At 44.4% G+C, this 11301-nt stretch overlaps 1 pseudogene across 1 annotated transcript; it reads left to right on the plus strand.

Moving 5' to 3' along the window:
- The first annotated feature begins 2283 nt into the window (after positions 1–2283).
- On the plus strand, positions 2284–10865 carry LOC308057967 (epoxide hydrolase 1-like; annotated as a pseudogene). The gene is made up of 8 exons: positions 2284–2529; positions 3294–3474; positions 4257–4487; positions 4864–4993; positions 6189–6388; positions 9124–9232; positions 9560–9685; positions 10651–10865. The product of its transcript is annotated as an epoxide hydrolase 1-like (transcript).
- The last annotated feature ends 436 nt before the right edge of the window (positions 10866–11301 follow it).

Genomic DNA, 11301 nt, shown 5'->3' on the forward strand with positions numbered 1-11301 from the left:
GAGAAAGCCAGCAGAGGAGACACCTGGGTTGTTTCGCTGGGAGCTGTGGCTAGGCGAGGAGGAGCGGACATGTGGCAGGAGATGCTTCCAAACGCCTGGTGAGATCTCTTTGGCACAGGGAGGAGGGACTCTAAACAGGGGTCCCCAGGGTTGGGGCAGGAGAAAGGCCCGGTGGGGTCCACCAGGCCATCGGTGGGTGGGAGCATGCAGCTGAGCTTTCCTGAGCATGGGTAGGGAGGAGGTTTTATAAGACTGAGCCTTGTTCTGTGCCACTCAGAGAGCTGTTTCTGGGACATGCTTGCTTTGTTAGCAGTGCCGAGTTTGTGCTGTTGCCGTGATAACTGGTTTCGTGCCTCTGACTCACTAAACTCCAGGATATAAGTGCAGGGGGTTGTTATTACTTGTTGCATAAGCTACTCAGCCTCCAGGGAGGTGGAGGCTGACACTGTTTACTCTTAGGAGCTCTTGGTCTTCTTTGTCTGGGAGTGGTTTCAGGAGATACTTCCTTAAAAATCACATAGACTGTCTCAGAGATCAATTACCCAATTGCCTTCACTACTGCTGGGGTGTCCAGTACAGGCACTGTGTTCTGCATCACAGGTAGCAGTGGGAAAGGGTACCAGGCAACAGGAAACACCCAGTGGACTTGGTTTTTCATGGAGTTTCCTGTCCTTTTTAATTTTTTTTTGTCTCAAGGCATCGTAATTATGACACCAAACAGCTTCCTCATCTAGCTGCAGAGTAACAAGACTTTCTCTGTTGCTTCTAACTTTTTGGTAGATTTTAGATTCTGCTTTTCTTGCAAGAGAATCTACCAGGCTAAAAGAGAACCAACGAGGATGTTTCCTTTTTCTTGCGGGCAGATGAGACCTAAAAGCTTGGTATCCAGTCAGGAGTAGTTGGAAATAGCAAAGGTACAGCAGCTCACTGAACCTGAACAGGGAAGGGTCCCACAAGCTGCTCCTCATGCCAGCCCTGGGCAGGATGAGTACCACGTGGCTGGCAGCAGAGTAACCCTTGAGCTTGGAAGTCCCCTGCCAAGGCTGGGCACCTATCGCTACACAGCTGCCAAAATAAACTATTTACTTGGCTGAAGTAACACAGCCCTCTGTAGGATGAAACACCGCAAGGACACCTACCCAGTTGTTCAGTGCCTTTTATCTAAATTGTGCTGAAGGCGGGAATATTATGGTGACAAACTATCTAGCTAAAACACAGCCCAGAAACACTGTCTCTGTTGCCAGCCAGCTGAACAGCTTGTGATCCCATGGCTGCACGGTAAATGGTGCTGGCAGGGGATGTTCCTTACACCATCCCCAAGGGATGGTACCATTCAGACAACACTATCAGACCAAGAATCTTTCCCACCCCACCCCCACCCCCATTTTCTAGGGATGGCACCTTGTCCTGGATCAGGTAAGTGAAATAGCTGCTCTGTGCTGAGGAGTTCACTTTTTATTAGCACCTGGGTTGGGGCACAGCATAGTCCCTTCCATACCCTGTATGACAAAAAATCTTCATTCACAGTCTTCTTTGAGCCCCCTGCAATAGCCCCAGACAGCTCTGCTAATCCCCAAGGGAAGCTGGAGAGCTTGAGGCACAGGTCAGGGGGATGGGAAGGGACACTACATTTAGGACTGATTGCTGAAGGGTTTGAACGGTTTTAAAACATTGCTGTCTGTCTGTTAAATCCAGCTCTGGCGCCTTAGCTCCTACACCTCAAGAAAGTCTGAAACTTTGCTGTCTAGGTAAGAAAAAGAGGCACCAGACAGACAAGTTGAGACCTTTACCTATGGACAGCTATGGTGGAGGGCTAGCGTTGCCCTAAAAGATGACTGAATCTGTAGGGGAGCTATGTATGTAGCACAGTCAAGGGGCATGTCTAGCACATCCAGCTGTCTCCAGCAGCTGAAAACTCTTGTCTCTGCTCCTCAGCCCACTCTGTGCAGTTTTTATTCCTGAAGCTGTCCAGGTGCTACTATCCCATTCACTTCAGTACCTGCCTTAAAACAGATAGATCCAGATCCTACTGATCCTTGTCTCCCAGGGCACACCTGGTACATAAGGAGAGGGACAGAGAAGCCTTGTGATTAACAAGTCCTGATCAGCAAAGGCTTAAGGTCCCTAAGAAACACTGGTAGATGTAACCCTGCCACAAATCCTGCCTGCGATCTTCAAAAATAACAGAAACACCCAGCCCCTGCTGACTGCATGGGGTTTGTTACTCACGTCCAACCAATGTGACTACAAGCCTCAGCATAGTCCCTTTACCCTTGACACTTCTGTTGGGCGCAAACAATTTTATGCCTCCCCAGGTCATTCGAATGTTCTCAGAGGAATGCAGTCCTGGTCCCTGTGGCCGCTCTGGGCGTTGGAGGGATGCTGGTTTACTGGCTGAGGTCTAGACACAAGATCAAGACTATTGAAATGGGCAATGGATGGTGGGGCTCAGATGAAAGACCTCTAAAAGGGAAAGAAGATGAAAGTATCTGTCCCTTCAAGACTGAAACATCTGACAAAGAAATTGAGGTGCCCGTGCCTGGGAGGTAAGGAGGGGCAGAAAGCTGCGAGGTGGAGCCAGTTTATCACCCACCTTACTGCTTTGAGGTGATGCCTTGGGGGCAATAGCCAGCGCAGGTCCGTTAGATGATGCTCTGGCTCACTGCCCTTTATGAATGGGATTTGAGCTCAGATTCACTGCAATGTCTTTATGCTTTCTGAGACCACAGACTCTCAATGCAACCTGGGGCTGCTCCTGCAGAAAGGCCATGCTTTGAGCAGCAGAATTTGACAGCAGGTCTGCAGTGGTGGAATGGGGTGGGAGGGCACCGGGATAGCAAAGGCACCAGTAGGGCAGGACTGAGGGGCTTCCGCAGAGGACAGGGTTGGAAGGGTGAAGAAGGATGGGGTCCTTCCTTCTGTCCCTACAAGCCTGTCACTAATTATCTGGCCAACTAGCAGTCGGTAGCACAGGCTGAGCTGCTTATTCTTCTCTCAGCTGGCAGTGCTGGCAAGTTCCTAGTGCCCAAAACCCTAAAGCGAGTTAGCAGTAAGGCAAGCGTAGAACCCACTACTCCTGGGTGCCCTAGGGGAACTGCTAACCTGTAGAGAAATATATTCTCCATATAAATGATTCAGGAAGTTATACAGAGTATGGCACTGCTTCAGGAGGGCTTGTGGTGTCCCAGAGAGAGACACAGAAGCCGGTGGAGCCAGGAGAGCCTGTTCATGCCTGCCTTAGCATAGGGCACATGCAGGCATCTGGCCAGCCTTGCAAGAGCTCCTGTCCGCAGGACCTGCATCGCCGCCTGGAGCAGGCCCGCTACACACCGCAGCTGGAAGGGGCTGCCTTCCGCTACGGCTTCACCTCCAGCTACCTGCAGAAGGTGGTGGCCTACTGGAGGAACCCGTTTGACCGGCGCAAGCAAGTGGAAATCCTGAACAAATATCCCCATTTCCGAACCACCATTGAAGGTGAGGGGGTCTCTGTGGCTTGAGCAGGTCTCACTCTGAAATGCACAGAGAGAATGGGGGGCTTTAAGAGGTTACTCTATTAAGACAACAGTGTGCATAACAGCTTAATGAAGGATCAGTAGTGGAGGCTATGTTATTAGTAACCCTCTATAGATTAAGATCATTGCACAGTGGTGATAAGATTAGATCTGCTTGAAGATGGGCTTCATCTGGCTCTGAACCTGCACTAAATAACAACGAGGTTTTCTTCTGCTATTGCCTTGAAGCCACCTTTGAAAACTGTAAAATTTACCCAGGCCCTGAGGTTGGAATATCCACCACCACCACCCAGTTTAGCCAGGTGAGGTTAGCCAGACTTTAGATAAGTGATCTGCAGGTTAAACTTATATCCTGCGCTTACTTTTTCCATGTTTCTCTTTTTATCACCCACACATTTTGTAATTTAGTCATGTTTTTGCACGTGTCTTAGCTGCATTATGCTATTCATTGAAGTGCAGCTGTACTTATATACTGTAAGACCAATTTCTCAGGAGGTGGATGCTCAGTCTCCTGTGACCCCAGTAACTGGGACTGGGATCAATACCTCTGTCTGTAAGTAAAAGATGAGACACAGGTAAAATACCAGGCATGTCCTTTCAGCTAGGCATCTTCTTGCCATGGGTTGATTGTGTACCTTCTGCTGTGAATGCTAATCACAGTTTTGCCACCCTCCTTCTTCAGAGTTTGGAACAGAAACTGTGATGGAACTAAGGCTTTAATTTATCTGTCTGGATGTGTGGCAGGGATTGATATCCATTTTATCCACGTGAAGCCCTCCTATGTCCCTCACAGTTGAGCTGTTCAACCTCTGCTGATGGTCCACGGCTGGCCTGGCTCCTTCTACGAGTTCTACAAGACCATCGCTCTACTCACAGAGCCAGCTGAGCATGGCCTGAATGAGGGTGACATGGTGTTTGAGGTCATCTGCCCATCCATCCCAGGATATGGCTTCTCTGAGGCACCACACCAGAAAGGTGAGCGATGAAAAGGCGCTGTTGGAATTGCCAGGTTCTTGGAGCCTCAGTCATCCCTGGCCCTCACCAGGGAATGCAGTTTGTGAATGCAGATGCTTGGCTCTGCACTAACACCCATGTGGCTGAGGCTCTGGGGCTGGCTGTGGAGATCTGGAAGGTAATGGTAGCTGGAAACCAGGTCTGCTTTCCACTTTATCCACTTTCCACTGAATTTCCATCTTGTGTTCACTGTATTGCCAAGGAGCAAGGCAGAGCAGCATAGCACACTGTGCCTTTACACAGCAGCATACTCATGTGCCTCTGTCAGACCATGATCTTTGGCCAGGGGATGATACACCAAGACAAACAGGTTTCCTCTGTTTCTCTTTACCTACAGGCTTTGACAGCAAAGCAACTGCTCGGAAATTTCATAAGCTGATGAATAGATTGGGCTCCAAAGAATACTACCTACAGGGAGAAGACTGGGGATCTCTTATTACCACAAACATGGCCCAGATGCTGCCACAGTGAGTAGCAAAGGGAATCAGTGCAGAGAAGGTTTCTCCAGTTCTTACCCTACCTTCTGGCTCCACGGTCCGGGTCCTGCCTTCTGTTTGCCCTGCCTCTCATCGCCTTCTGCTTTGTTTTCTCCAGGGGTATCCCCACCCCTGTGCATTCAGTCATATTCACGTGCTTTGCATTGACAGTGGTATTTGCATTCTCACGCTTTCTAAATTTCATAGAATCATAGAAGCATTTAGGTTGGAAAAGACCTTGAAGATCATTGAGTCCAACCATAAACCTAACACTGCCAAGTCCACTGCTAAACCAGGTCCCTAAGTGCCACATCTACACACCTTTTAAATACCTCTACCACTTCCCTGGGCAGCCTGTTCCAATGCTTGGCAAACCTTTTAGTGAAGAAATTTTTCCTGATATCCCATCTGAACCTCCCCTGGCACGACTTGAGGCCATTTCCTCTCATCCTCTCACTTGTTACCTGGGAAAAAGTGACCAACACCCACCTTGTTACAACCTCCTTTCCTGTAGTTTTAGAGAGCAAGAAGGTCTCCCCCAAGCCCCCTTTCCTCCAGACTAAACAAGCCCAGTTGCCTCAGCTGTTTCTCATAGGACTTGTTCTCTAGACCCTTCACCAGCTCCGTTGCTCTTCTTTGGACACATCTTTCTTGTAGTGAGAGGCCCAAAACCGAACACAGTATTCGAGGTGCAGCCACACCAGTGCTGGGTACAGCATCACTGCCCTTGTCCTGCTGGCCACGCAATTTCTGACACAAGCCAGGATGCTGTTGGCCTCCCTTATCTAGGGAAGAGTTGTACAGAGAAAAATGGAGTGCTGTTTGGCTTCTCTTTCACTAGGCATGGAAGTAAGCTCTGCTGCATTTTGATTTGAGACCTCAAGGATCATCATTCTAAATCAGGAAGGAGATAAATTTAAAATTGGCAGGGAGAAAAGGAAGGAGCTCAGCCTTTCAGCAGCTGATCAGTACCACGAAGTATAGGACTTTCCTGGATGGAGATGGCACCAGCTGTACCATTTTTAACTCTCCCAAATTTTTTTTGGAAATCACGATAAATGTGAAGGGCTTATGTATTTGGCTTAGTGAAATGCTTCTATTACAGCTCCCGTCAGACTTATTTTCTAGAAAATTTGGAAACAGAAAATGGCTTGATTTAACCTTCTATTCATTAACTTGATTTCAGATCTGTGAATCTTATCTTCGCTGGCAGAGAAGGTTTGAGAAGGATGATTTCCGTGATGCTTGGGGCTTATATACCATGGCTCATAGGCTTTACTAGGGAAGATGTTCGACATATGTATCCTTTCATCCAGAAGAATATACATGAACTATTGCGAGAGTCTGGATACTTACACATCCAAGCCACCAAACCAGACACTGCAGGTAATGAACCTTCTCTATATCACTATGAACTTTGTATACTGACTGCTTAAGGCGTATAAACACATAGTTGAACAAAAGCCAACCATGTTTGAGAAGCAATGAATTCTGGTGACTGAATGCAAGACATGGGGACAAGAGCTGTGTAAAAGGAAGTGAAAAGGAACCGCTTAAAGAAAGACGGAGACTACAAATATCACTTTTCAAGGTCTGTTAAATGGCATACCACTTCTCTATGGCAAAGAAACCCTTTGCAAAAAGCCTCTTAAAGTAAAGCACAGGACCCTGACATTGAAGCTTCTAGAAATAAATGTGGATGAAAACAAGAAAAATACCATAAGCAAGTGCAATGTGAAACTTGCAGAAAGGTAAACACAGCCATAATGCCTGAAGCCAGAAGCATGATGTAGTGGGACCAGTAGATAAGGAGTCTGAAGAAAGGTATGGCCATCTCAGAAAAGTTACATGATTTATTTGTATAATATTATCAAAGATTATGGGGTATTCCTTTATTGAAATAAACCCTCATCAGGAAAGACAGCAGAGTTGTCTCAGACTGGCATCAGGTACGGAGACCATAGAAGGAATAGCACCCCATCCTGGCATTTAACTGGAAAAGAGGAAACTCAAAGTGAAACGTCAGCTAATGCCTAGTCTGTTGCTTGAACTGATTGCAATATCAGAGAAATAAAAGGAGACAAACCAGAGACCAGGTTGGGGTTTTTGGGGTTTTCTTTTCAAAAGCCAAACAATGAAGACAGCCCCCAGAAAAACAAAGACCAGTATGTCTAGTGTCTGATCAGAAAACTATCAGAAATGTTTTTAAAAGGAGAATTCATTTACAGGTGATAATATCACAGGGAAATCATGCTTCAAATATCAGAGCTCTGGCAGGATCAAGAAGCTGTGGATCTAGTAATGGAACATATTTAATTTCCAAAAAAATTTTTGTTGAGGTTCCTTCCCCCAGTGTTCTTAAAGACATTAAACTGCCTTAAGAAAAAGATAAAGTTCATGGGTTAATAACTAGTTAACATGAGAATTCATGAATATAAATAAGTAAGCAAGTTCCAGGGGAGAGAGAGTATCACAAAAATCTGTGCTGGCACCCGTACCTTTCAATATGATCTTAATTTCTCTACAGATAAAAGTTAATGGTTAAGTGAAAATCTGACACCTATCCAGGGTTTGGTTTAATCTAAAGATAAATGGTTTGGTAACTCTCTGCAGTTAAGTGACTGGTTGATTAAACTGGCCAATAAAAACTGATGTCAACAAAGACCAAAGCAATTTAAGCAGAGGAAGAAAATCACAATGGGCTCTAGTTTGGTTGCTGCTATGTGAGAGAATCCAAGAGTCAAGGACAGTGCTTTGAAACGTCAGCCAGCTCAGACTTTAAGAGAATCTTACAAACTCTTAAAGAAAGCAAAAAGAGAGTAAGACAAAACACTAAATCCATGATATTTAGAATCTGTTCCACCCCTGTTTCATTAATATATTTTATAATCAAAAGAATACAAGAAGGGGAGAAAAAGAACCCTAAAGTGACCAAGCAGCTTCCCTACAAGCACTGTACGTAGTCTAGGACTCTTTAACCTGGAAAAAAAGAAGAGCAGGGATTTTGTAGCACACTGTGAAAGGCAGAAAATAAATAGGGGGAAAAAATACATATTCCCTGCTTAGTCTCAAAAAATATCTATATTATCAGTTTAGTTCTCATTAGGCAGGTTTAAAGCAAAGCTACAGTATTTTCACTCACCAGAAGCTGTGGTACCTAAGATGTGTACAGGTTGAATCATTAGTAAGCTGCAAACAAGACTGGTATTTCTGAGCATCCAGTCCATGAAAGTTGAATACAGTGATTCGGAGACAGCTTTCAGCTCAGAAAATGCTCACCTCCAGACGGGTCATATGTTAGCTGGCACATTTTAGCCTGCCCTACCTTTGCTGGTCAAAGCATTTACATGACTTTGATGTGTAGCAAATCACTTTAGGCCTGACAGCACAGGGAAACTGTTGTGCCAATGCACAAACTTACTTTGCATTAAATATGTCCACTATTAAATTGAAATCACATTGTGCATCATCTTCTACGCAGTCATTCAGTGCTAAAGTCACACTAAAATACACTTGAGAGTAGGCAATTCTAAGGATACTGTAAAACTACAGCCTGGAGTGTGGTACAGGAATTTTCCCAAGGCAAGCTCTACCACTGCTGAAGTAATCCCCACCCGTTTTACAGGTTAAAACACAGATATAATATGCTGTGTTTATAATGTTTGTTAGCATTCCCCAAAGGCAGGAGCAGATAGCAGATACACAACACTCCACTGTTGTTTAAATTACATAGAAAGTGAACAGCACTCAGGGTCCCAGTTAGCCATCCTAAGCAGGACAGCGCTCCCAAACAGTTTATCTGAAATTTCTTTTCAGAGTGTAATCCCTTTACATCTGAATTTGCTCTTTCTGCCACACATTACCAAGAAGCCCAGAGGATTTTCTTAACTCCTATTTTCTTTTGTATAGGAATTGCTCAACTTTATAGTGCTGTCAGTTATAGCCAAAATTCCATTGGGGTGAACTTTTCAAGAATAAAGTACTACCAGGGCTAGTAAAACGCACTCTTTACTGAATTCTCATAGAAAACTCTGAAGAATTGATGTAAGTCCAGTTTAACTCCCACTGAAGTATTTGCAATGCCAGGCAACTGCAATGGTTCTCTTCTTCTCTTGAATTAGGTTGTGGACTGAATGACTCCCCTGGGGGGCTTGCTGCATATATATTGGAAAAATTCTCTACCTGGAGAGATAAATCATTTCTGCATAAAGATGATGGAGGCTTGGAAAGGTAAGAAAACAGGTGCTCTTCCATGAGAGGACTCATTAAAAGAATGAGCAATGGTAACTAATGAGGAGATAGGTAAAAGACTGGCCAAAGCTGAATTTTGAGCATGAAAGGTTACACATGACAAGTAGTAGTGTAAACTCACAGCAGACTGCCTGCAAACTACTGCTTCAGCACCGGGCAGTTTTGCTCTGGGCACATGGGTGCCAATTAATTTGCTGCTTGAAAACAAGTGGAGAACAAGAACAACTGTTCTTCAGGGCATGAGCCCAATATAGCGTATTGAGAAACAGCTTCCAATGAAACGTCTTCATCTTTTTCTATCAATAGCAAATACACTCTTGATGAGCTTTTGGCCAATGTGATGATTTATTGGGTGACATCCTCCATTGTGTCCTCAATGCGATTCTACAAGGAGAACATCTCCAAGGACCCTGGTCTAACAGGTGATGCCAGGTAATGAAGTGGTAGGTGTAAGAAAGATTTGCAAATGAGATTGAACCACGTTTGCCTGTATAAACATTTAGATTACTTTAAAACAGCAAACTTAAGTTGTTAAAAAAAATAATCTAAGTTCTTATTTTCTTTTGATAAAAATAGTTGAGTCATTTTTCTTTTGAACCTGTAATTCACACAAAGTAGCTTGTAGCCAAGACAATGCAGCGGACATATCAAACTATATTCAGTCTTGTGTTCAAACTACAGGTCTATATACTTAGTCACCAAACAAATGTGATCTCTGGCTCAGTTCAGTTAAAACAAAACAGAAAATCAGGAGCATTTCCAAGAGAGACGTTTAAACTGAATTAGGAAGCATACGGCTTAGTGGTGGATAAAACTAACGACTACAAGTGTTAAGCACAAACTTGGGGAAGCAATCTGGAGAGCAGTACCTTCTAACAAACCAAGCACCTTCTAACAGCCACTGACTTTAAGATGACTATAAGAGAGGCTGACCAGAAAATGCTGCAGAACGGAATTCCATGTGATTGATCACACAAACAAATAGAAGAGTCTTTTCCTTTGTAGACCGAGCCAGCTTACCTTTCCTCAACTCATTCGTTACGCTGGTACTATAAATTCTAAAGTAAACTTGAGCAGGCTCATTTCTGACTGTCACAAAGAGGTGATGCGTCTTGCCATTTATCGCAAAACTGTAAAACAAGGTAAGTTTAAAAATAGGAAACGTTTCAAGATTGAACCGTGTGCGAAGTTGGCTCTACTTTACGTTTTTGGGTATAATATTCTCATACTCAAGGAGACTCAAATACAAGCAAAGCTTTTCAGCAGAGTACAAACCACAAAATGTGTCGCTGCGGTGAAGCTCTGCCAGCTGACTGTGGCAATTACTAGAGTCAGGAGGTTTTTATAGAATTTCCCCAGGACTTTTTTCAAAAAGGCACTTAGTTAATGTCCTCTAGGTTTGCAGTGTATGTTCCCACAGGGACTGCAGCTTTTTCCTCAGGAGCTAGTACATACACCACGGGTCTGGGCAAAGGAGGTCTTCAAGAACATCATCACTTACTCTTACATGCCACGTGGAGGGCATTTTGCTGCCTTTGAGGGACCAAAGCTTCTGGCACAAGACATCATGCACTTTGTCAGAAAGGTGGAACAGCTGTGAACATGCACTTTAGATACATATACAGAACAGAAGCAAGTTGTTCTGCCACCAGCAGAACCTTTACTTTGAGGGATCAAATAAATCCAATGTAATCACATAGAGAAAACAACATTTCATTTTGATAATCATTACAGTACTAAAATTGTTAATGAAGCTCTAAAGCTTTTCTAAAGAATAAAAGAAAAAACCCCAAAGTAAGCAACTTGTCTTCTTTCACTCCTGGCACCGTATCATTGCTGCACTCATAGTTCAAGTGTAACAGAATACATGAACGGTTTACTGCAGTAACACTGCACTCATCTGGGGAAGAGAGTAGAAAGAAACCAGCCCCTTGATCCTTAGAACGAAGGCTTCTGTTTAAAAGCTTCTTTAAACACTTGAGTGCTAGCGTCTGAAATATGCATTACAAGCAGCTTTGGTGGAAGTGTAAAGGGTTTTGATCTCCTGA

The sequence above is a fragment of the Falco punctatus genome (assembly GCF_963210335.1).
Source record: "Falco punctatus genome assembly, contig: scaffold_27, whole genome shotgun sequence".
NCBI lineage: Eukaryota > Metazoa > Chordata > Aves > Falconiformes > Falconidae > Falco > Falco punctatus.